The 27,835-nt window shown below is 38.1% G+C and overlaps 1 protein-coding gene across 1 annotated transcript in view; it reads left to right on the top strand.

Moving 5' to 3' along the window:
* The window catches only part of MAP3K5 (mitogen-activated protein kinase kinase kinase 5), a 159,001-nt gene that overhangs the window by 18,407 nt on the left and 112,759 nt on the right, over positions 1-27,835 (top strand). The window lies entirely within an intron of this gene.

The raw sequence follows: 27,835 nt of genomic DNA, 5'->3' as shown, positions 1-27,835 counted from the left end.
GGCAACCACCTCTTACAAGCCCTGTGATTGGCCTGCTTGCCTTTTCCCTAATAAATCCAGCTTAGGATTCTCCAGTTTTGTGCACAAATGTCATTCTACGTTCCTTTTTCCATTTCCCCGTTTCAAGTTCTCTAGTTTTCCTGTGATGATAGATCCTGGGGAGAAAGAGTTGGGAAATAGGATTGATTCTTCTATGTTCCTTCCTGCCTGGAATTAATTCCCCTCACCCCTCGGGGAACTCCTTTGCCTCATCCTGGATAGCTCTATGAACCTTCTCTTCTCAAAAGCATCCCCTCCCAAGCCCTAGTAACTGACTCCTTTCTCTGTCTGCCAGCTGCTTGCTGCTTCTGCATTTGAGTGACTGACCTCCCTGCTGAGGCTGTTGGTTTTGTTGGTCAGGTTAAGGTCTGTTTTCTTCATCTTTGTGTCCCCATGGCTCACATGTAATAGGTGCTCGATCAGTATTTCTTGAATAAATTAATTTTAACAAATGACATTAACTAAAATTCCTTGACCATGTGTGAGTTAATGGTTTGATCAGTTTTATAAGCAATACCTCATGTAAGAGCTTTATTCTTTTGCCTTTTGTTCCAGGTTTTGCTGGTGGCCAGAAAGGAAAGCTAAGCAGTATGTTAAAATGACATGTGCCTTGAAATTTAAGATTTACTAGTCTTTACTGCCTTTGAGTCCTTTGTTGTTTTTGGAAGAAGAAAAAAAGTTGGTTGGTGACAAATATATATGTATATATTATTGACTGTTGACTATTCTTTGCTGTTCAGGCATGAGATTGCATGTTCATGCCATCTTGTGGAAATTGGAATATCCTAGGATGATAATTTTAAAACATTATCAGTACTGAAATAGCTCCTTTTCCTTTATTTCTCCATGTTATGACTCCTTCATGAGGTGACAGAACTAACTGAATAGTCCCATATTCATTCTATCCTGCTGTCCCTGGTGTCTGTCAGAGCAGAATTCAAAAGTTAGTCATTGCCCAGCTGGGCGTGGCTCAGCGGTTGAGCATCGACCTAGGATCCGGGAGATCGTGGTTCAATTCCTGGTCAGGGCACATGCCCGGGTTGCGGGCTCGATCCCCAGTCGGGGGCCTGCAGGAGGCAGTCGATCAATGACAACTTTCTCATCGTTGATATTTCTGCCTCTCTCTCCCTTCTCCCTTCCTGATTCTGAAATCAATGAAGATATATTTTAAAAAGGAAAAAAAAGTCAATGATGGTAGCCTCCCTCCTGGTTTACAGTATTTCTTGGCACTTTTAAATATATTAAAAATTATGCAAGAACTTAAAAATGTATTCCCTCCCTCAGTAACTAAAATATATATAAAATGTTATTTTAGCTTATTTTCATTTCCCCTTTATAGTTCTGTGGACTTTTCCTGTGATTATAGTAGATAGAACCTTTTCTTTGAAAATAGGGGATAGTTTATGTATGGGTAATTTTTTACTTACCCAAACTTTATGTATAGTTTTAATATAAAGGCTATTTTAGGAAACTTTCTTCTTTAAATATCTTCTCAGGACCATATATTCTTTAGGTACAACATAGATTTTTGTTGCTGATTCTTGCCTATTATAAGCACATTTGTGAATCAACTTCTTACTCATCTTTGCCCCTATAGTTCAGCCTAGTGGCTAGTATATAATACTTATTCAATAAATATTTATTGAGTGAAGGAGTAAATAAGGCTGTATAGAGAACAGTTTATTTTCAAAAGCCTATACTTAATAAATGTTTGGCACATAGAAACATAGGTAAAAACAGGATCACGATTGTGAATGTAAGGTGTGCAAAAACTCAAAACTAATTCTCAGAGGGAGTAACAGTTTTAATCAAGACAGAATACACTTCATTCTAATTATTGATTACAAATTATTAAAGTATAAACAAAGCCTTAACTTATGAATTTGCCAAATACTTCCTGCTAGTCTCTTTATTGTATTGATTTCTCTAAAGCTCAGGTAAGGGAGGGGCAAAAATTATTTGCTTCTAAAATCTAAACATGTAGATTGACTCTCCAAACAACAAAAACTATTTGATACACCAATTGAAAATGGTTGTTAAAATGGGAAACAAAAAGGTATTGTTATTATTCTTTGGAATCTTGAAAGAATGTCTTAGAGAGCATAAATTCAGAAACTAATTTTGGTTCAGTTTTCAACATCTATAACATTAAAAGACTTGTTAAACATCATGGGAACATTATAAAGGATAAAAATCAAAATAATGAAAACAATTGCAAGGCTTTGTTATGTGCTGACTTTTTATAGTGCTATAAAATATTATGTAAGAATAAACTTTCTAGGGGCAAAGAAGCTTACTTTTAAAATGCATAAAGATTATTTAATTTTAAATTTTAGTATAATGTAGTGACACTGATTTGCATTGTATTTAAGTGAAAGAAAAATGGAAATAGTATTTGCTCCTAAATTACTAAAGAACCTAATGCACTAAAATATTTATATAAAAGTCTTACATTGGGGTGCCTGTATTAAAATAAGCTTCAGCTATTTACACAAATACTATTACTTTAGTTCTAATACTTTTATATAACACCACTTTACTACTTTGAATGGTTTCACTTTTATGTTCTCTATTTTATATCTAAAATATATTCAGATATTTCAAGGTATGAAAAGAAGTCTCTATAAAATGAGTTCTCTGATTACTATGTCTAATGAACTTTTAATTTTTCTAATAGGCAAACACAGTAGCAAAAAAGGAATCTTGTTCATAGTTAATATATGAACATTTCTTAAATCTGTGGTGGTATCTGACTAGACAGATGACATTTTTATAAAGTATTGCTTCTCAGTACTGAAACAGCTCCTTTTCCCTTATTTCTCCATACCCAGTCTTGCCTGTTTTTCCTGTAAGTTGTGTTGAAATTGAGATGCTGTGGTAGTTGTATTTGGCTGGGTTCCTAAGGAATACTACAATTCTGCCTTGGAACTTATTTTCTTAAGAAGTCCTAGAGGTAGGTATGTGGTCAGAGAATAAAGCAAGGCAAAGCATTACCTTGATTATTACATGGGGCTCTGGCCCAAGATCCCAGTATAAAATTCTGGTAAGCAAGGCTGGAGCCCTGGAAGATCTCCTTCTCTAGGCTAGGTGGCTCGAATGGTCTAGAACCAGTTTATATCACAGCACTGAAACCTGAGTTTCTCAGGTCTTGTCACTGATTCAGTGGAAGAACTCTGAGATGCTTGAGAATCAGGAAGGAGTTTTGTTTTGCTTCAAGACCTAGACTGGATCTGAAGAGAAAGCACATGTATACACTTGAGAGTCTCTTGGGGAGTCTTGAGGTAACTCTTCCTGACAGAGTGGAAGAGGAAAGGAGACTTTATCCATGCACTGGACCATCAGCTCCCTTGAGGCTGACATTTCTCTGATAAAATTCTTGAAAAAGGAGTTGTTCTCCAACTTATGTTCTTCACTTAAGTCTTACAGTTGTCTTTTCTCCTATCATAGAAACTGTCTTCTAATGAATCAACAGGGACTTTAAGCATCAAATAATATGGCCTTTGGTCTTCATTCTCCTTAACAAGAAAGTACATAGGACTGATAACTTCTTTTTTCTTGATGTACTGTTTTCTCAATGGAGGGTACCTGGGGTAAAAAGATGGTGCCTTAGTCATTTTTGGCTGCTATAACAGCATACCATAGATTGGGTGGCTTAAACAAAAACATTTATTACTCAAAGTTCTGGAGGCTGCGGAAGCCAAGATCAAGGTGCAGGTAGATTTGGTGTCTGGTGAAGGCCCGCTTCCTGGTTCATAGATGTTGGAAGGGGTGAAGGAGCTCTTTGAGATCTCCTTTGTAAGGGTACTAAGCCTATTCATGAGGGCTCCATCCTTATGACCTAATCACTTCCTAAAGGCCCTGTCTTTAAATACTATCACATTGGGGGGTAGGTTTCAACATAGCAATTTTGGGGGGACACAAATATTCAGTCTGTAGTAGATGGGTACATCATGGGTAGTACCCTTAAGGAGCTTGTAGTCTACCTGAAAAGAGAGACATTCCAAAGATCATTTCAGTGCACTCTGACTGAGCCATGCTATTCATGTCCAGCTCCATTAAAATTACCTTCAAATGTGTGTATTCATCCCATTCGTCCTGCCTTAGCTTCATTTCCATATATCCAACAATATACTGAATGAACATCTCTTTCAACCTCATATTTTAAGGCCATCTTCTTCCCTCTGAAACCCACGTCTCTTTGCTTATCAGTGGTAGTATTTTCTCTTCAGCCACCCTGACTAGAAGCTTCAGTGTCATCTTTAATTCCTTGTTCCTTTTTCACCTGTTCATCTAATGAGCGCCTAATGCTAGTCCCTATGGATACAATATAAGCCATACAGTCCCAGCTTTTGGGTGGGGGCGGGTTTATCCAAGGAGACAGTCATTAAAAAATATCTTTTCAGCTATTTAATAACAAGTTGAGTGCTCAAAGGAAAGTATAAAGGGCTATAAGAGGGGGCTGCGCTAGACTGAGAACCTAGGTGACAGGGTGAGGGGAGGGGGCTTTGAGGCAGGGAAGAGCAGAGCTGTGCATGAGGACCTAGGAGGAAGCCAAGGGCAGAGAGGAGCTACATGAGGCTGGGGAAGGAGGCAGGAGCAAAATGAAACGGCATGAGAGACTGAAGTTAAGGGTTTTCAACCTTTTCCTAAGCCATTAAAGGATTTTCCAGGTAGGAGAATGCCATTATCAACCTAGCCATTTTTTTAAAAAGAGCAACATGAATATCATGTGGCAAGTGGAGATGAAAAGGATGCGTTAGGAGACTAGATGGGCAGTATAGATGGAGAGAAGTAAATTGACTCATCAGGAAGTAGAATTGACTGGACTTCACAATTGAGTGGATTGAGGAGGAAAGGGAGATAGATTTCAAGGATAACCCTTAGATTTCTGGAATAAGCAACTAAGTGAGTAGAATAATGGTTTCCCTAATAGCCAGAGAGTTCTGGGTCTTACAAATGGACCTTAAGGAATGTCTTAACCCTGTTCCTTTTTTTACATTTCCACTGCCATCATTAATCCTATGCCATTTATGACCTTCCTTGAGGTTTCTCCACTGTGGATTTGCTTTCCTTCAGTTCGTTGCGTGAGTATTCTGCCGAAGCACTACTCTGAGCATGTTACTACTATGAGCATGTTACTCTGCTAATGAAATAACTTTGGTGGGTCCCCATTTTCTGCCATTTAAGCATGGGTAGGGGAGTGCTAAGATCTACCCCCAAACTGAAAAAAAAATTTTAAATTTCTGTTTATTGTTGAAAGTATTACAGATATCCCCTTCTTTCCCCATTGATCCCTTCCACCCTCACTGGACCCCTCCTCCAGGCCTTCACCACACTACATTGTCTGTATCCATGGGTTATGCATATATGCATATAAATTCTTTGGTTAATCTCTTCCCACCCACCCACTCACCCCTGCCTTCCCTCTGAGATTTGTCAGGCTGTTCCACGCTTCTATGTCTCCAGATCATTTTTGTTCGCCGGTTTATTTTGTTCATTAGGTTCCACATATGAGTGAGATCATGTGATACTTGTCTTTCTCTGATTGGCTTATTTTGCTTAGCAAGATACTCTCCAGGTCCCTCCATGCTGTCTCATCCTTCTTCTTTACAGCTGCATAATATTCCATGGTGTAAATGTACCACAGTGTTTTTATCCACTCATGTACTGATGGGCACTTGGGCTGTTTCCAGATCTTAACTATTGTAAATTGCCCTGCTACGAACATCAGGGTGCATATATTCTTTCTGATTGGTGTTTCGGGCTTCTTAGGATATATTCCTAGAAGTGGGATCACTGGACCAAGTGGCAGTTCCATATTTAATCTTTTCAGGTCACTCCATACTTTTTTTCCACCAAATTGATCTCTTTGCCACTGCTGCTCCCTGCATCTCTACCCCTGCTCCCTTGGTTTCATCCTTCTGAAACAGCCTCCCTACCTCCCCTGGGCCACATTCTCCTTTTACTTCAAAACCTACTCAAGCACTCCTGATCGATGCTAAAGGACCATCTACCTGCAAATGGGTTTTCTTTGCCTCTCTTGTGGTGTTTCAGACTAGTCTCAGCATTATAAGTTCCTGAGGTCTGATTCATTTTTGTATTTCACTCAGACCTAGCACATATGCCTGAACAAAACAAAAGAGAATATTTGTGGAAGAGTGAATAAGCATTTAGTGCATTCTTTTTTGACTTGACTCAAGAATAATTAATGTTCACATAATTTACATCATTTAATATGATGCCTTGCTTTTTATAATAGTTTAAAAGGTTATCAAAATGCTTTTTAATCTTTTTAGATTCAGGGGAAGTAATATTTTTGTGGTGATGTTCCTTCGTTAGTGATGTTCCTTTGTTGCCACAGAATTTCTGTGCTTTATAACCCAGGAAGGCCAAGAAAGATCTATGTCCTGTTGCCTTTACCATCTTACATGCTGGACCAGGATGTTTTTACCAACATGATGGTGACCCATCTCTCCAGAGTAAACACGGTTGCTACCTAACTCTAGATTCATATAATTTCACAGGAAGAGAAGAGAGAGAGCTCCAGCGTTCACAGGAAAAAAGCAATAAAGACCTCTATTATTGTTTTAATGGGTTGATGACTCAGATTTGTTTAAATATAGGCTTCCCACATAAGAAAAATATTTAAAAAGTAGATGTTTTCATGTATAGTATTTGTGGGTCCTGCAGTGTGTCTTAGAAAAATGTCACTCAATAAGCAAGTGGACAGTAAACAAATAATGACTCCCTGTTGGGATAAGTATGAAGTAAAATAAGACATCCCATGGCAGAAGTGGGCTAGAGCGAGGGACTATAGATGGAGAGGCTAGAATTAGGAGGAGGTGGTGCTGAAACAGGGCCTGAATGATGTGAAAGAACCATGCAGAGATCTGGGAGGAGAGTGTTCCAGGCAGAGGGAGCAGAACCCGTCTAAAACCCTACATTGACACTTGAACCCTTGAACCCCAGCCTGACCTCTGCCTCTCTCACCTCCAGCCACTGTCCCAGCCACATTGAACTTCTCCTCTTTCATAACTGTGTGCCTTTGCATTATTTCCTCTGTCTCTAGTGCCCTTCCTCTTCTTCCTTGGGTGAAATCACATTTCGGAACCCAGTTGAAATGTCATATACGATCCAGCTACCCATCCTCAACCTCCCGATTTCTCTTCCCCAGAAGAGCTGATCTGTCTCACCTCATTGCTTGCTCTTCACCATCCCTTTTTCTAATACAGCCCTTGTCAATGTGAACTGTAATTGACTTGTTTAAAATCCTCCTCCCCCTCTAGACTATAAACTTTTGAGAGAAGAGACTATGACTTAATTATCTCAGTAGCACCAGTGCCTGGAACCATGCCTAGAAGTTGATAGGTGCTAAATAATTGTGGAATGCTTGAATGAATGAGGGAGAGAGGGAATGGGAGCTGGTGAGATGGAATAAGGGAGGGGATGAATGTACAAATCTTTCTTTGAAGGTATGAAGCTCATTGAGAAAAAGACAAACTAAAAGTAAATGAAGATGACTTTAAAATAATACCAGATTTTTAAAATTATACCATAAACTTGGTCATTGGGCTTCCATGGAGGCATAATCAAGTTGAAAGTTCACCTATATTTCTAGGGTGGTAACCTTCTGAAAGTACAAGTAGCTTAGCTTTATTCTTTTAAGTCAGTGTGCTTTTGATATTTTGCATGCTTAGTGGGTTTACAAGAATGCAAGCCTAAAATCTACTTTCTGTATAACCACATCCCTTCTTTAGCAGCCTGGGTTGGGAAATAATACTTGTGCCAGAAAACAAGAAGCATAACAACACTCTGTCTTCTTTCCAAGCAGTGTTCACAATCTTTCTGAGCCGAGGTCACATTTTTAAACTTCATAAAACAGTGTTGTCTACTGTTGAGTGGGGTGGGGAAGGAGTGTTTAATTCAGCACCTGTGGGCTATAACTGCCAGCAGATTTCTACATTCAGAGGCATGTTGGTATTTTTATGTTCATTGTACAGAAGGAAGAAATAAGGAAAGTCTTTATCTACCAATATGTTCCTTTGCAAAAATCATTACTATATTTGGCCAAAGTCCTCATAACTATATTTAACGTTCTGTTAGTGTATGCTTTGGTGTTTCTTTAATGCTAGTAAATTCCACTTCTCTCAGATTCCCATGGGCTATAGTAGTACAATATGGAATTCAGTTTCTTTTACTGAAATCTGTACTTTAAACTACAGAAAGATATTTCTGTAATCCCCAAATAAATGCTTGACATGTGTGAGGGGCCTTTGGGTGACCTAATCCAAAATGAAAGTATTAAAATCATAAGCCAAAGGAGCAGCCAGAGCCCAAGGAGAAGCAAAGATTTCAGCAGATTTCTGCAGAGCATTTGATTTAGAGCTGTGGAATGCTGCTTTGGTTTGGAAAGACTAAGCAGGGAAGAAGAGGGAAACAAAACAGAAAAAGAATGAAATGCACTCACTGGGGTTAGAAGTCATGAGAAAATTTGACCCAACAAGGGTCCCCAAAGAGAGGAATAAATTCTCAGTTTAGTCATTTTGACAAGCAAAGTTGGAAAGTTACATTAGAAAATCCAGAACTTTTAACATCCTTGAAATACTAAGATTAGTTGAATATTTTGCATTTCGTAGTTAATCCCTAGAGGCAGGAGACAGTTGTGTAAACACACTGGAGAACTAGTGTTACTGTTGTAATTAGCTAGTTATTAATAATAGGAAAGGAACAAAAGGGAGGCCAGATATTATAAGCGTGGCCATCTGGGCAGCTTTACCAAGAAGCTGCAATTTCACATTCCCTAGGGATCCACAGGTCCATTCCCTGCAGACCACTGGGGGAAGGGGGTCCAACAAAGGGGAGATGGGCACATGTGCAGTCAAGTTGGGATGGTGTCAGTCTGACCTGGAACAGAGATCATTGGCCAGGGGTTGGTGCCACTGCAAACATGCGATATCTTAGAAAGTTAAAATCCTGAGACAAAGGAATTCCTATGCTCTGGTTTCTCTCTTCTAGTTTTGCGCCTGCTCTCTTGCATTTGTCTGTGTTCCTAGGAGCCACATGGCCCACGGCCATGCAGACACCACATGCAGTGGACTGATGGACTATAACTGGGAACACGAGCTAAACTAACCTGATGCTGGATTGGACCGTGTAAATATGCAATGGAAACTGTAGGCAGCAGCTTTAATCCCAGCTCTACTAAGGACATAGCTACACTTCTTCCATCGTCGGACGGAGGGGGCGGGGATCTTGGATTTTATTTCACTCAAATAAATGCCACTCATTCTCCACTGTGAGTCTCAGAAAGTTCCTTTTCTCATGACATTGCAAGAATCCCACTTCCCCGAGCCACTAATAGGGACATGGAGAGCTCCCCACCGATAACACTAGGGCTTTAACTACTTTCTTTAGAAAGAGGAAGAAAAGGAAATGTGTGAGAATGACAGATATTAACAAGTTTTAAGACAACCCCCCATCAATTGAAACCAAAGATAAATCAGGGTGAGGGGAAAGGTCTAATTTTTTAGCCTAAATTCAGAAATAGCTTTTAAGAGCAACATATTCTAAATCTAAAGATGCCATATTATCTTGTTAAAGAGGTAACTTGACAAATTGTTTTTAACAACAAAAATACTTAAGTGCATCATGAACTCTTAACAACTCACCCTTCTGTTATTGAGGAGAACTATTGGTCCTTGGCAGTTCTTTGCAACACCTAACCAGCGTGAAAAGAAGTGTTCCTTGCCTTTCAGAGGCCTGTAGGACAGCTTTTTGACCCATTCTGTGTTGGTTAATGAAAAACTGAAGGGATAGCAGGCTATGACTTTCCTCAGAGCCAATGAGGTATAGAGAGAAGGTGACCATACTGTGTCTCTGATTTCTGTTTTGATGAGTATGTTGGGGCAGGGCATTTGTATGATGACTGGTTGCTCGCATGGTTATAAGGTGGGAGAGGATAAGTTTAAAAGGAGCATCAGTAAGTAGGTGGGTTACTAATTCAGCCACTCACTTTGAGCAGCATCAGACAGCTCCTTGAGCCCTAGATGGAGGAGTGCTTCACAGGGCAGCCTCCATCAGCCACCTTCACCCCTGGACTCTGCCTTCCAGCCTTGCTCACTCTGTTACTCAGTCAACATCCACGTATGATGAATTCAACTTGTTCTCTGCCTGAAAGCTCACATCCCATTGGACAAGACTGATAAATGACAGATTCTAAGTTGACGGTAATTACATACTAGACTTTGTGCTGCTGCTCACAGAAGATCTAATAGGAGGTCATGTTTGAGCGCATTCGTTTGGAAGATGAATGAGCATTCTGTAGGTGACAAAGAGAGTCACCTAGCTGTGGGTCTGACAGTGCTCCTGAGACATGAAAGTCTAGATTCATGTTCAACAGCAATACCTGCCAACCAGGTGTCATGGAGTGATTGTATTTTCACTGATGACCTTAACGTGTACTGCAGTAGGGTTCCAGTAATTATTAAGTCAATTTTAATATTTTATAACTTTTCAGCCATATCATATAATTTTCTTTATTGTTTTACTTTTATTTCTTAACAAAAGTCAGTAATTGGCCTATGACTAGGTATGAAAGACACTGAGTAAAACCTCTTCTACTGGCTGAATTTTTCCACCTTAATTATAAATAAACAGATAGATAGATACATTTAGATCATATATAGGTGTTCCCCAAAAATGTACACAAGCACTTTGAGTGATTATAAAGTTAGTGTTTGTTAACATACAGTTCATTTTCGAAATTTTAAAGATATCTACAGAAATGAATAATTTTTTTTTGTCAGTGCCTGTTTTCAAACTGATGACTGTTCTGGTCCAGGCACTGCTGATAACATGAAGCAATGGAATCACAAACATCAAGAATCATTTCACTTGGTATTTGTGTGGCTTCAGTTTGTTGACTGTTGCCAGTTTTGTACCCTAAACTTTATCTTTTATGTATCCCCATCAAAAAATGTCTAGTGGCACTTTAGGATAGCTTTTCTCTGTTCAAAGCTTAGCCTGGCTTCACCCATTATTTCAAATCAGTTAAACCTGAAAAGGAGTGAAAATTAAGTGAGTTATCAGATGTTAAAGTGTGTATACATTTTTTTAGGCCATCCAATACCAATTTAGGCACTTGAACACCTGCATGTGTATGCATATATGTATATGAACCTAAATTGGTATTGATCTACTTAAAGTGGTTTTAAAGTATTCTATACCCTTTTCTTGGAAGTATCTTTGATGAGAGTTGCTACAGAATAACTGCTTCAACTTTTAACTTCCTTAAATTTGTCTTAATTTTTAAGTTCTTAATCTCAAGGGTATTTTTTATTTTACTATGCCAAGTTTTAAATTGTGAAATTTAATTTCACCTTCATTAAAAAACACACACAACCTTATTGATATCATGTAGCCTGTTACATGTTTCTCAGATTGTCTTTTCCCTATGCCTTTTCTTTTGCATATGTTTTATAAAGAACGCCTCCCCATTTTTTCAAAGAAAAAAATTTTCTTCCATTTCCCCCCCAAATACATATTTGTTTAAATGCATATAGACATATTTGGACTTTGTTGTAGATAGTTACAAGATCCAGATATGGGTATATAGTGGTAAATATTAACGTTTTTCCAAGTGCCTCCTTCCTCTGAATACGTTTTAGGAGGCTTATAAGCTAAGATATTCATTCCTGATACAGAATGGCGGGGTAAAGACAGTTGGGTAAAGATGTGAAAAGGATAACATTGCATACACTATGCCTACGTGGACATATTCACAGCTCTGCAAATGACTCAAGAAATGCTGCTTTATTTAGGATTCTCAGTTTGAGACAGAAAAATGGAATTGTGCTTTTTTCAGTGACTTCACATTTTGTAATCTATCTCTTAGATTGTGGTAATAGATGGGATCACCCCAAAAGAGCCACCATATATCTGATAGACCTGGGTTTTTTAATCTAGCAATATTTGTTATGTTGATAAAGTTTATCTCACTGTATGCTTAAAACATTCCCTTTATCCTGTTATGGATTTTCAAGGTGGTGGTTGCCATTTTGTAAACCATAACCTCCAACCCCTAATCTTAATCCTAACCTTAACCTGGGTGTCACGGGGTGCTTGTGAAAAAGGCAATCTCGTTACTTACTCCTCCCACAGCTGGATCAGAGTCTGTGTTTTAGCAAGATCTCCTGATGATTTGTGTACACATTAAATTCAAGAACGCTGGTCTGCACTCACTGTTTTTACTTCATAACCTCCCACTTACTCTCCAATTCATTGCTTTTAATCTGCCAATCTTATGAAAGACACTAATGAACTATTAATAGCCAACCATGCACACCGCTTCTTAGCCTTTGTCATACATTTTCATCATGTACAATCTTGATAATTCTATAAGGCCCATCAGGAGTTACACTATGGAAAGTAGTTTTACCTCATTTCACCCCAGAAAGCCTTTTTGTTGGTCCTTAGCTCCCCCTGTATTCCTTGGTCAGAGCAAACGTGCTAACAGAACTGGAAATCCTGTTGCCATAAGAAGGGACTACGGATGTATAACCTGGGAATAATGTCAGGGATGCCAAGGTGGTTGTTCTTAAATGTCTGAAAGCTTTTGGAGGCAAAGGAATTTTTTTTAGTGTAGCTTTAGGAAAGCAGAAGTACAAACAATGAGCAGATGCTAAAGAGAGACAGATTTTGCACTTATATAAAGAATATTTTTAAAAAGAATTTGAATACTTTAACAATGGAGTGTAGTTCTTCCAACTACATGTGTTTAGCAAGCTGAACGTCCTTGAGCATCAGCTCAAGCCAAGGTTCTCAAGCCAAGGCCTCCTGGAGTACTGAAGGGTACACTGGGGAGAGAAACAACTGTGTGTGGTTCCTGCAGATTCTTCTAATCCTCATTTTTTTGTTGTTGCAAAAAAGAAAGAATACTATTGTGCATACTCAAATTATTATTTTTTCCTCTTAAACAGTGATTATATTTTGATTTTTCTCTCCCTTTCTTGGGAAATAGAACCCTGTACGGGTTTCTCTGTATTGGGCCACAGTTTTCTACGAGGATAGTGATTAGAACGCATACTACTTTCAATTTTATATCAGTATTCTTTCTGTGATGTTCAGTGATTTGCTGGTCATTTTATTTGAAGGAGACAATTGGGCCAAATCTCCAGGAAAGAGTAGTTGGAAACTCCTAGATCTCTAAGTTATAATTATGTGTTTTAACTAATAGGTCATAGTCAGATATAGTATCATAATTTTGATTATCTCCTGTGTTTATCATTTTCACAGACCTACAAACGAACATATTTGTATTTTTGTGCCCATTCAAAATTTTATAATTTTGCATTGATTCCCTTTTATTTAGTTTTTATAACATAGACATAGGGAAACCTTATTAAGTTCAATGTTAGGCTGTACACCTACTGTATTTACCGTGGAAGATATGTGTTCTATTGGGGAAGTCAAGAATTTAAATACTAATCATTTTAAATATCTAATGATCCTCCAAAATCATTTGGAGCCTGTTTCTATCTTTCCGTCATTACTGCTACCTCTCTAGTTCATCCTCATCTGACACCTGGAGCTATGCAGGGGCTTCCCAACTTGTTTCCCTGCTTCTACCCACCCCCGGATATGCTTCCCACAGTAGCGAGCTGATCCTTTACAAACTTAAGTCCCATAAGTAGACATCCCAGAATCAATCAGGGTTTAAGCCAGAAGAAACTTTAGAGATCAGCCTGATTTTAAGTTATTAACTTGGAATGTGATTAAGGAATCACTGGATTACATTGACCAGTCTTGATGTTATCTGGATTAAATTACCTGCTACAGAAAAGGACATGCCTGTATTGAAAATATCATTGCGAAATAGCACACACAGATATGAAGTTTTTGTCATGTGTGCCTGCCCTTTTTCTCTGTGTGTAGTTGGAAAGCAGTGAGTAAACAAGCAATGGAAACATGCAGAATACCTGCAGAAAAACAGGCAGAGGCAGTGGCAAGAGCCAAGATCATAAATAAAAGGATTCTATTTTCAAAGTCCACTTTGTGAATAGGGCTTTGTGATTTGCATGGTCAAGATTGTAGGTGTGCTTGGATCATGGCATCCCTGTACCCCCAGCTCAAGAGTAGTGGGGGAGAAAAAGCCATTCAGTGGGAGTGTTACCAGCTCCTTCCCCACAGCAGGCAGAAGCAGAGAGCTGGTTAGCCTTTCATTTAACTCTGTGTGCCCTGATAAAAACCCCATTTCTAGGCCACAGCAGTGTTACTTCATTATTGAAAAGTGTGTTCATGTGTTGAGGGTGGGGAATTGAAAATGCAGGTAACTAGTTATCTTCCCCCAAATTTGTTTATTGATGACATATATGATTGTAATTATGTTTATCCATTTTTAATAATTTGTATAGGAAAAGGGAAAAGTAGTCATCTATTCAACCAATTTAAAGAAACTTTTCCAAACGGGATACATAACAGATGCACGAGATCCAATTAAATTGCCCCCCAAAAGAAAATATTTAATAACTGCCAAGTGTATGTCAGCTACTGCCCTGTTAGCATTCTGAACAGGAAAAATTGAGTTCCATCCAAACAGGCTTACACTGGTCTTCATTAAAAGAGCCATTTATTTCCATTAGTATGCAAATGAATATTTGTAGCCAAAATTTCTAAGGAGCACAATAATGGGTCAAAATGCTGACATGAGCAGCCTGTGCTTTGCTTCAAAACAAGCTGCATAGTTGATGGATGAGTGAGCATCCTTAGATCAGCTTCCTTATTGAAAATTATAGTCACCTGATTCTAAAGTTCCTGCTGCTCATGCCACACCCCTGTCCAAGTAATCAGGATTTCTGGAGTGTTTTTCAAAGCTCCTAAGTGATTACAGCATGCAGCCAAGGCTGTGGATCCTTCTGTAAGTGACTAGGCCTGCAGCTGTGCTTCATGTAACCAAGACTCCCAAGTGCACGGTTAGTGAGGGCCATGCAGGGAGGGTGTGGATGCCACTGCACACTGAGGCAGATGGGGCCCAAGGTACCTTTCTGCTATCACAGTGGAGCTGCCCCGTTCCAAACTGGTGACATGGACTAGCTCCTACTTCCAGCACAAGCTTAGGAAGGGGTGGGGGCTCTGTAGCTTCTGCCAGAGGAGCTCTCTTTATAAACCCTGGGACCATGAACACAGCCTGTTTTGGGGGGAGGGGTGTCCAGGAGTCTTTTTGTTGTTAATAGACTATTGTTTAGAGCAGTGTTCCATGAAAAGGCAGTAGTATATGTAAAGCGGCCCCCAGACATCAAAGGAGCCAAGGCACCAAGGAACAGAGGAGACAAGTCCAGCTTGTCTGTTAATGAGTCAGATGCAGTCCTGAGCAGCAGCAGGATGGGCATATTTCTCTGCATCTTTAATCCCCTGGACCACTTGCCGATATCCGTCCATAGAAATGAACCTATATGATAGGAAAAAAGAATGTGTGGGTGATCAGAGGGAACAAGGGGACCAGATACCAGGAGGCCCTAGCATCAAGGTGAGCTAAGAGATAGATAACATTGAGGGTGCCTTGCCCCAGAGGAAGGATTAATGGGAATGTCATGATTAGCCCAGAGCCTCTGTACACATTCCTGAATCCACCTCAGGGGCAGGGGAGGGATTCAGGGGTCCCCATTCAGTTAAGATGATGGATTAGCTTCCAGATGGAGTTCACTTATGTACGTTTTCAAATGCCCTGTTTTGTCATCATTATACTTTGTACAGTTTGGATTTGTTTTTGTCTGTTTAATTGTTCTCCCACTAGATCGTAAGCTTTCTGAGGGCAGGGACTCGTGTGTGTGTGTGTGTGTGTGTGTGTGTGTGTGTGTGTGTGTGTGTGTTTGTATGTATAACTTCTTATCCCCTGGGCTTGGCACGTAATAGGGGTCTAATGAACATGGGTTGACCTGGCCATTGCTTTGTCAGAGTTGATGTAGATACAGGTTACTCTCAGTACAGATTGCTCCAAGTACAGGTATATGTGCTGCCTGAAATCTACTCTTTTAATTTTAGTTTTTTTACTCTGTTTGATTGTTACTATACATATGGAAACAAATGCTGAGAATTCAGGAGATATATAGCTCTCCTTGAAATGAATTAATTTTGTTAATGCCTTTCGCAAATGTATACATTTTATGCTCCTCACTGCCTCTAAATACTTGGTGGCAGTAGTGATGTTTTGTTAACTTGCCTTTTGGGCCAAGGGCTACCTGGGAGGCTCTTCTATTATTCAGAAGCCTTTTCTGTAGGTTGGTTTTTGTTTGTTTGTCTCTTCTTGCTTTAGCAATGTGAATTAAAAGTTGTCCCCTTACTATCAAATACCTTTTCTCCAGGGTTTTCTGTTCAACTCTTAGGCATCTCCTGCCTTCTAGTGCAAACAACAAAGTACAGCTATGGGATTGCAAGTGAACGGAGCTATGAAAGGAAAGAGACATGAAACTCCCCTTGGGCCAAGGAGTAGGGAATGTGGATAGCATGTGCATCCCAGTGACATGTAAGGGAAGGAGATGTATTTAATGTGTAAAGGCACAAGCAAATTGTTGTATCTCTCTTCCTAGTAAGAAAAAAGTTGTTACTGAAAAGAATCCCCAAAAAAGCATTGTGCAATTTGTTTCACTGCCTGTAAACTTCCTGCAAGAGACCAGGTAGACAGAGTGATAAACCTTCCCTCATTCCATGGGTGTTGTGCACATGTCCTTTAGGTGGTGGAGCATATGTTCTGGCAGAGAGAAACTCCTGTGTTATGCAATCACAGAGCAGCCAGAAAGGCCCGTTCTTCCCAGTCCCTGTGTACTGGAATGTTACCATTTCCCAAGGCTTATTTTGAAGCTGTTGCCCCTGGAGTGCCTCCCGAGACCCCCATCAGAATTAATCACTCCTTGTTCTGTGCTCCCATGGAACATTGAATATTTCATTTGACCTTGGACTTGTGTAGCTCCCATGCACTTGAAGGTTATAAGCTCATTGAAGAGCTGATGCTGATTTCTTTGACCCTTTCATGGTACCTTGCACAGAAGATTGACAATAAATGATTGTTAAAATAAACAAGCCTGGGAGCAGAGTAAAGGGAGCATTTCCAGAGTGCTGTGATGACTGGGATTGAAGTAAAGTTAAGAAACTGGAGTCTCCTCTGTTGTTTGGTAAGAAGCCATTAGAAGGCTGTAAGGAGAGCATAACTTAGTAGGTAATGCAAGGAAAAGGGGCTGCCATGTCATTTTCTCCCTCATCTATAGCTGTCTGTAGAACTGGCTGATCCCATTTTCCCCACTGGAGGGCTGGTGAAGGGGTCTTTTCTTCCCTGCCTTCATCCTAGCATGGTTGGTCTTTTAGATATACTAACAGCTTCCTTTTAAAATGACATTTGTATAATCACATTAATATGTCATATTAAAACAAGGAAACCTTAACTAGAGAGGATGTGAACTCCTTAAGACTGACATTTAATTTTAGTTGGAAGGATAAAAAAAGACCCAGACTGTTTCATTAGGGTCAGTTAAGGTCAGCCGCCTGAGTCTGTCAGCAGCAAAAGGATTATGTAGCAATGAAGACTTTTAATTCTACGCACTCTCTCTAATAAATCATTCTCAAGAATGAAGCTTTAACCCCTCCACCAAAAGTGAATCATTATCCTCAAATGGGATGTCAACACATAAGCTGTGGAGTGAAGTCATTGGCAGAATCATATTTACACATCTGTTGTGTTAACAGAATTACAGATACTCCTAGAAGACAAATAAATTTGAGCAAAAATGTACGCATTTTGACTAGATGCTGATTATTTATTAGGTGTCGAAAGTGATTTTGACAAAGGAAGGAAAAGCATGGCATTTGCTGGAGATGTAGAAGAATCCTGACTTAGAGAGGTTTCTACTTGTTGACAGGTTAGGAATCCTAAAGCATTGTGGAGCTCTCCCGGGCACTCGCCACACTGCTTAGGTCCAGTTGGCTTTATGAGTACAACAGATGACAATTATAAATGCAAGATGGAAAAAAAGCCCTTCCAAACTGGCCTACTCACCAGGGCGAGTATTTCTCACAAGTAATCTGCAAGCTGGGATTCTTTCATTTTACTACCTATATGCTTTCTATAGCAGGAATAGCCTGGTGCTTATTACTTGCAATTAAACTTCTTATTGCATGACAAATAACACTCTTTGATAAAGAATACATACACTGCCTGGCCGGGCGTGGCTCAGCGGTTGAGCGTCGACCTAGGATCCAGGTGATCGGGGTTCGATTCCCAGTCAGGGCACATGCCCAGGTTGCGGCTGTAGCCGATCGATGACTCTCTCATCATTGATGTTTCTCTCTCTCTCTCTCTCCCCCTCTCCTTTCCTCTCTCTGAAATCAATAAAGATATATTTTAAATTAAAAAAGAAAAGAAAAAAAGAATACATACACTTAACATTTCACTTTTTTCTTGGTTTTATATAGGAATTAAATTCCCATACTGCATTTTTAATCTCTAAAAGAAAGAGCTCCTACCACAGTCTCTTATCACACAAAATAGTTTCATCAAACATCCTGTCCTCTGTCAAATATTCTCATAAATGTCATGATTTTTAAAAGTTTGTTTTAGTATAATTCAAATAAGGTCCATATTGTTGCAATTGATAATGCCCCTTAAGTTTCTTTTACTATTTAATTTCTCCACCATCTCTCTCCCACATCTCCACTAATGTCTTTGTTGAGGAAACTATGTCAGTTTTCTTGTAGAATTTTTCGTAGTCTGCATTTTGTTGATTGTGTCCCTGCTTTAATAACTATTATTGTTTACGTAATACAGCACACATACACTGCAGCTATTTCCCTAGACAGAATGAGAAAAATACCTTCTTAATCAGAACCACCTCAAACATGAAAAAGTACCACAGCCAATTTTGCTAGAGCATGCCATCGGGTAACATTCAAGTGTTTCCTGGCCACTTTCTGCTGTTTCTGTGTGAATAAGTTATAAAGGTATAAAACAGGGGAGAATGTCGCCAGTATGCATATCTATGAGAAACAATCATATTTTCTTCAAAAATTATCACAAGTCAACTCTTATAACCTTACATAACTCAAGTGCCAATTAAAGCTGAAGATTGATTCCAGTTGGCAGGGAGGACTCGTGTAAGATTCTTACAGTTACAAAGAGCTATTCTGTGTGCTTGGGAACTTCACTGAGGCATAAACGCAGACAGCTTTGATGGCTTAATTAAAACTAAATATGAGAAAATGAAAAATAGCATGCACCACAGTCACAGTAAACACTACAATAAACTCTAAAAAAGCCTCTTCAAAATTCTCATGAGTAGCTCTTTTAGTATCTAATGAAAACATATTGATTACTTAAATACTGAAATGTATTATATAAAATGAGTTTATTGAGATCAAAATTTATTTTAGACTCTTAAACCCAGCATACCTTTGGGAAATATTATTATTTCAAGAAGAAAAATAGTTTTCTATGGTGCTATAGAAATGTTTAGCATCAAAGCAGCTTCATATCCCATTTCTGCTTATAATATGCAGCATAGCTCTGTCATAATAAACCTTAGAATTCATTTTTACTTATACTTTTTTTTAAAACAATTTTATATTAGTAATGTACTTTTTTTTTTTTTTTTTTAAATCTTTATTGATTTCAGAGAGAGGAAAGGAGAGGGAGAGAGATAGAAACACCAATTATGAGAGAGTCAGGGATCAAGCCCGAAACCTGGGCATGTGCCCTGACCGGGAATCGAACCCCAATTGCCTGGATCCTACGTTGATGCTCAACCGTTGAGCCACGCCCGGCTGGGCTACTTATACTTTTCTTATATTACATACTCTGTAGATCGCTTGACCAGGTCTATTGTTATTGGCATAATATTAAAAAATAAATTCTTAAGGTATAAACTAGACCCTATATTAACTTGGAATGAGAATAACACTTTTTGATATAGAACCTATTTGTATTTCTTTAATCAGCAAAATTATGTAGGGGATGGTTGTGTTTGTGGCCAGGGAAATATATCACTTTATAAAGTACTTGGTATGCATCGAAGATATAAATTGTGGTTTATCAACTTTCCTGTGTCCTGATATGAAGGATTCACTGAAAGAATGAATTTAGTTAGAGTATTTACAGAGCTCCCCTAATGACACTAAACCACCATCAAAATCCTGTGTGCTTGAAATTCTTCTCTAATAGGAGGGAAGGATTCTTTATTAGCCTAGTCTTCCGTGTGACCAAAAATATTCATTGGTAAGATTGAGATTTTAATGTCTGATAAAGATTTTGTCTGTGGCCCATAACCAGAATAAAACTGAAATTTATTCTCTGCCTTCTCTCTTTTTATCATATGCTCCTTTCATTTTTTAGGCAGATAGAAGTAATGAAAAAGTAGAGGCTTTCGTTCCTATAAAGCTTGGGTTCTCATCTTGCTTCTGTTACTCGAATAGTTAGCATTCTTACTATTGCAAGTGATAGAAACGTTAGCATAAATTCCGCTAAAGTAATAAAAGAAATGTATTGGGGTCATGACTTCCCAGAGCAGAGGTAGTGTTGCTTTCAGCCGTGTTTCGGGTGATGTCCGTGGATGCAGGTCTGTCCCTGCCGTCCCTCGGCTGGGCTTTCTTCTCTGCTGGCCACCAGCACCCAGGTTGTAAAAGTCACCACCTAAATTGAACGAGAGATCTCCACATTCTTCCTTTTACTTCATTATTTCTTGGTCTTTGCCTTTTATTACTTCCCTGCTTGCCTTTAAAATAACCCTCCTATTTTCCAAGGTTGACTTTCCCTCGCCACCTTAGATCCCACCCCATCTGTTTCATCTGAGGCTGTAGAACTCATCTCCATTAATTAGCCCCCCCCTTTAGAATCATAATCTTCCTATTAAGGTTCTTAAAACAAAAACCGTTAGCTCTTTCTATTCCATTCAGGTATTGTCTGAGCTCTTGCTTTCCTTATTGAATGTAAAAGTCCCTACTGTGGACCTTGGTAAATGTTAACCCTCTTTCCTTTTTTGCCAGTCTTCTGGAAAATTGTCTGTACTTATTATCTCTATTTCTTCACCTCTTATTTAGCAGCTTTAGTTCTGCTGTATTCACCTTCATTATCATGTGGCGTTTTTATAATCCTTGTGGGAGTTGGAAAAAAGTGACTCTTACTCCTATAGCTATGTCAAAACCCTGGAAGCTGTGAATGCTGACTTTTTGGAAAAAAAGTCTTTGCAGATCTAATTAAATTAAGGGTCTTGAGATGTGATGATCCTGGATTATCTAGATGAGTCCTAAATACCATCACAACTGTCTTTATAAAAGAGAAACAAAGACTAATTTGACATCACAAGCCAAGGAATGTCCCAAACTACTAGATTCTGGAAGAGGCAAGGAACACACTCTTCCCTAGAGCCCCTGGGGGTAGTATGGCCCTGATCCTGCTGAACTGTGAAAAAAAATAAATTTCTGTTGTTTTAAGGGAGCAAGTTTGTGGTAATAACTGCCACAGGAAATGAAATTTTAACATTCTTGGCAAAATTATTGACCAGAGATGAGGTAATTTTCAGTGTACATACCTGAGTAACCAGCACACAGATCAAGAAGTAAAACCTTACCAGCTCTCTGGAAGACCCCACTAAGTCCCCTTCCTGCCATTACCCTCCACGAAAGTATCTACTGTTTAGATTTTAATACCATGTTTTTTAACCTAATGAAAACACAATCACAAGTACCTATTCTAGATTCTTTATCTTAAATCTCTTTGTGAGATTCATCCATGTCGTTGTGTGTTATTGTAGATTTCTTATTCTCATTGCTGTATATTTATCTATTGTCTGTATATAGCACTGATTATTTCTTCCACTGTTGAAGGTTTACAAATGCTGCTGTTATGAACATTCATTACATGTCTTTTGGTGAACATATATCTGTGTTTCTAGTCGGTTATAATGAGGAAGGGATTACCTGAGTCTTAGATGCCCTCTCATTTCTTTCTATACTCTCTAAGTTGACAATTTCATCTATACTTGCTGCTTCAGCTATCACCTATCACTATGGCTCTTAAATCTCTGTCTTATTCTGATTGCTCTGTTGAGATTCAGTATGTCGTCTCTCTCACACACACACACACACACACACACAGACACACACACACACACACACACACACACACACACACACACACACACACACACACGATGGTTAGGGGCTCCTGATCCAAACTCAAGCTCCTACCCAAAAAGTGGAGTTCTTCCTCTTGTGTTGCTTATTGTGGTAATGGAATGTCATCAATCGTACTCATTCAAGTGGGAAACGAATCATCTTTCTTTCTTTGATTATCTTGCATCCACCAAATTCCTAAAGCCTCTTGATTTCCCTGACTGCCGTGTTGTCTCTATATTAGTTTAGGGGCACACACACCCTTTAATGACTTCTAACTGGTTTCTCAGCTTCCAGTCTGTTTCATCTGCCATCCATTTACAAAATAGAGGTATATCTTCCCAAAACTTTGATCCTGCCACATCCCTTTTCAAAACTCATGGACATGGATGAATCACCACTTATTGTAGAATCATGTCAAAATTCTGTATGTTGGCTTTCTATGCTTTCAAATTTGATTTCAACATCATTTCTATGAGTAATTATTCATATGAGGCTTCATCAGGTGGTATTGAGTTATATATTAGCATTATGTTTAATAACAGATAAATTGTTCAGAGGGCTTTCTATGAACATTTCTTGTAATGGCTCCATATAATAACCATATATTGAGACTTTACGCTACCTAGCGCACATGTAATCCTTATAACAGTTTTTTGTGGTAATTTACTTATGTTATTACCCTCAATTTACAGTTGGGGAAATCAAAGCTCAGAGAATTTAAGGTATTGTCCAAGGTCATCCATCCAGAAACTTAGTAGGATTCAAACACTGGAAGTCATGAAATAGTTTTTTGTTTGCATGTTCATTATTTCTCTCAAGGGCACTGGACTGGGGTGGTGTTTCTTCCAGCTTGTCACCTTTGTAGTGTGGTTTTCTCAGGGTTCATTTCTCCCTGGCAGAGAGCTGGGTTCTAGGTCCTGCTGTTGTGGGATGGGGCACCTCCTACGGATGTGTGCTCTTTCTCCCTCATATTCTCTAAAGCTGGAGCATCATGACCTGAACTCTGGCAGCTATTGCCTAGGCAAGGGGACTATAGTTCCTCTAACACTAGTCTTGTTTGGTTCCACTCTCTTCTTCTCTCCCTGATCCCCCCCCCCTTCTCTTTGATCTCTTTCTCTCCTCTAGAGTTCTCCCTTTTCTTCTACCTCCTCCTTTTGGAAGTTTCTCTTTTTAAAGGCCAATCTCTGGAGGTGAAAAATGTCCCTCTGATCACCTGCCTCCCAGGCTTCACTTTTCAGGTTAGAAAAGCCCACGCCAGTGTAATAATCAAACAAGCACCAAACAAGCAAACTAGGGCTGGAGCAGGGACATTATGTTTACATTAGCTTTAGCAATATAAGATGATTCATGTTTGAATCACTGTGCATACATTTATTGGTGTTTAGTGATGAGGAAATTATGGGCCAAAATATACTGTTGACACAAATATGTATCATTAAACCAAATAATATACAAGAAAATGAAGTGATGCTGAGGAAGCTAAATGAGTAGTAATTTATAGCAGAAATTACCAAACTATGACCAATTCAGGACAACAGTGATAGATTATTATTCTTTCCTTCCTGAAAATTTCAACAATTCTAGCTGTACAATAGGAGTTTTGCAATTTCCCAACATTGTATACCTACCAGACTTTAGAACTGACTAATTTTTTTAACTTTCATAACAGATAGCAGATAACAGAAAAACTTTTATATAGTAGGTGCTCAAGATTCTTGAGGATTAATTGATCATGACTGGATGTTCTATGTGATAACTTGGGAAATTTCTATGGAATTTTGGAGGACCTTGTAGGCTAATTCAACCTAAATCACTACTGGGCACTTGCTTTGTCGTCAGTGATCTGCTGCCTAAGAAGGACATTTGAATAGATAAAAAGGAACTAAAGATGAATGTCTTCCTTCAGTTGTGCTTTTCACAAGCAGTAGCAGCTCATGTGAGATATTTAACAGATATGGTATTGTGAAGGGAAAATTAAATAAGAAAAAGAGAAACACACCACGAACCACTGTCTTTTGATGACCCAAAATGCAATTAGGCAAAACAGTTTTATATTATTACCTTAAAAATGTATTATGCTTTAATAACCCTGGTAAACCTGATTTGTCCTCCACTTTACATGAACTCTTTTTGAGAAACTGCACCTCAGGTAAAAATGTAAGAGATTTTTGTGTCTTTGCTTGTACTTTTATTAATTTATTTTTAAAAATTTATCTTTATTGTTGAAAGTATTACAGATATCCTCCTTTTTCCCCCATTGGTCCCCTCCACCCCGCATCCCCCCCCCCCGCATCCCCCCCCCACACTATCGTCTATGTCCATGAGTTGTGCATATATGCATATAAGTTCTTTGATTAATCTCTCCCCACCCACTCCCCCACCCCTGCCTTCCCACTGAGAGTCATCAGTCTGTTCCATGCTTCTTTGTCTCTGGATCTATTTTGTTCCTCAGTCTGTTTTGTTTATTAGAGTCCACATATGAGTGAGATCTTGTAAAACTGAATCAGGAAGAATCAGAAAACCTGAATAGGCTAATAACAACTGATGAAATCGAAGCAGCAATAAAAAAAACTCCCAGCAAACAAAAGCCCTGGTCCAGATGGTTTCACAGGGGAGCTTTCAATTCTTCAAGTCCAGCTGGACCTTCAGCTGCTGCCTGTGGGAGCCCAGCCAGCCCTCTTGTGCCTCTGCACTTCCTACCTGTCTCTATGTGGTCTCCACTTTTCCTCCTTGGTTATGAGGGTGCTCTCCAGCTCCTCTTTAGTTGCAGTTGATTATTCAGGATGGTATTTCTATATTTTAGTTGTAATTCCAGTTTGGTCCCAGGAGAGTGTCAGTGTAGCTTCCACTTAGTCCACCGCATCTTTAATCTCTTCTCTTGTACTTTTAAATGATTGACTTAGTCTTAAATTTTTAAATGTGGCAGTTATACTCACACTGTTATCACAAAACCCAATTAGACTGTTATTAAGTGCATTTACTCATGAAATACATTGCAAGAATTTATGCTTTGATTCCCAAATCTATTTTTGCACCTCATTTGTATTCTGATCTTTGGAACCTCCATATTCTATAATTGTAAGGTGTGGCTTAGTTAAGAAGTAAGAGCATGGACTCTCAAAGCAGACTGCCTGAGTTCAAATCTTGGTGCCATCCCTTTCTAGCTGATTTTGGACAGATTATTTATACCTTCTCTTCCTCAGGATTCTGAAATACTATTACCTACCACAAAAGGATATTATAAGGATTAACTTAATATTTGAAAAGCATATAGTACCTAACACATAGTAATATCTGAGTATGTGTTTGTGACATAAAGTAGATAAACTATTCCTCATTTAAGTGAGTTTCAGTAATTGTGGAATATTTTGTTCAATTTGTTATAATTATATCACCTTTTGCCTTTTTAGCATGTTGTAGGATCGTTTCACAAGGAAGATAATTTTTGCCAGTTTATTATACTACTGTTGAGAAGTCAGGTTTCTGCAAATAACCAAATTCCACCCCCCCACCTTGTTGCTGCTTTAATTTAGCTAGTGTTTTTCTCTGCATATCTCTCACTTATTTTTCATCAGCTACTGTTTTATTTGGTTTCTTTCTACCCCATTTACACTGCCTCTTGTTTTTAAAGCGTTGTGACTGACTGTGAGTGGCTGGCATCTGTGGGAGGAGGAAGCAGTGAGGCTGTGGGAGGCAGATGGGGGATGTGGGTGAGTCGAAATGACTCATCTTTTTAATGTGTTGATTTTTGATGTAGAAATGTTGAGAACCCTTAAAGAAAATTCTTTATTTCAATTAAAGAGCCCTTAAGTCATTTTCAACCTTGGAAAAATGTTTTGAAGCTCCTTTGGCCTTTCTTTTAAATCTTCTATGTATTTAGCTTCCATTTCATTCGACTGACTTCTCTTTCACAGAATGTGAATTCTAATTTCACATTCATTAGTTAAGATTGACTCTGCACCAAACAGCTTCTCAAGAGTCTGCAATATTTTTCTGTGCTGCACTTTGGTTTTACATTCAGTTGCCTAGGTTTTCAATGTTGTTCTTTTTACATTTTGGTAAATTACTAGATTATAAAAGTAATCAATAGAAACTATAAAAAAAAGTCAAAGGCATAAAGAAGAAAAAATAATTCATAATTCCATTATATAGCTATTATTACAGTTTACATTTTGTTGTATAACTTTCTAGGTGTTTTTTTATTCATGTACATATATACACACAATATATTATAATATATACATTATATTTTAATGCATATTCTACACATGATAATGTATATATTTTAATATTTTTACTTAATATAGCTTTAATTTACCCCCATTGCTAAATAGTCTTTTGCAATATAGTTTTCAGTGGTCATGTAATATGCCATTATTTGAATCTGTTTAACCATTTTATAATTGATTGATATTTTTAAGCATTTTCCATTTCTATTGTAAAAAAAAAATACATCATTGGACATACTTATAAATAAATCTGCCACATTTATAGGAATTTTCTCAGTGTAAATTTTTAGGAATGGAGTTATTGGGTCAAAAGTATCCATAACCTTAAGGATTTAAGTTTCCTAGAAAGTTTACTCTTCCCCTGGATTTGTAAGAAAGAGTGTCATCTCTCTACACGTTCACTGGGAATATTGAAATATCTTTGGCCACTTGTTAATAAAAAACTTGGCACTTTATAGTTGGTATAATGTGCATTTATTTATTTATCATTTTAGTTATAGTTTTGTGAATTTTTCTGCCTATGTCTATTGCCCAATTTTCTATTGTAATGTTTTTATGGTTGCTTGTTTGTTTTAAATGAACCAATAAGAGATGGTTTATAAAGATACTAAGCTTTCATCTGTGACATTGCACATATTTTTTAACAAATTAGCATCATCTGTTAAATTTGTTAGAAGGTATATTAACATTTTCATTTTAATTAAGAATAGGATCTATTTTACTCTCATATTTTCCAAGTGCTTGTTATGATTATAAAGGAAACTTTTGGTTCTCATAATATGTTTGCATTTTGACACCTTATCAAATTATATTATTACTTACAACAGTTATTTAGTTGATTTTTTTGAGGTTTTTTGTTTGACAGCCATAACTTCTGCAAGTAATGACAATAGTGTATTTTACTTTATAGAATTATACCTCCTTACTTTGTGAAATCTTTTTGCATTAATAAGGATTTTTAGAAAGTCAACTAGTACTGGGAATAGTTGATAACCTTGTCTTTTTCCTGATTTTCACAGGAATGCCTATATGCACAAAGTTGGCAGGTCTTGTGAAATATGTATTATTCTTTATGTTAAAGAAGTGCTCTAATATTTTTATTTTGCAATTATTTTTAATGAGAAATGGATTTTGAATTTTTTTCAAAGCACTTGGGGCATCTGTGGAAATGCTGATTCTTCCCCCAATAAACCATCCTTATAGTTTCAAAATGAATTTTAAACTAATGATTTAAGTGTTCTTATAGTATATGGCTCGGTGAGTTTTGTTCATTTTCCTTTCCTATTTTTGTCTATATTTAAATAAATTTAAGACTAATCTGAACTTCATTTTTGTGACATTATTGTCAATTTTTGGTATCAGGTTTATACTGCCTTGGTGTTAGGCATCTCTGAGCTTTTGATGAATTTTTATCT

Source organism: Miniopterus schreibersii, assembly GCF_964146895.1.
Source record: "Miniopterus schreibersii genome assembly, chromosome: 6".
Lineage (NCBI taxonomy): Eukaryota > Metazoa > Chordata > Mammalia > Chiroptera > Miniopteridae > Miniopterus > Miniopterus schreibersii.
Note: the sequence above shows the minus strand (reverse complement) of the source record. Positions and strands in the feature narration are given on the sequence as shown.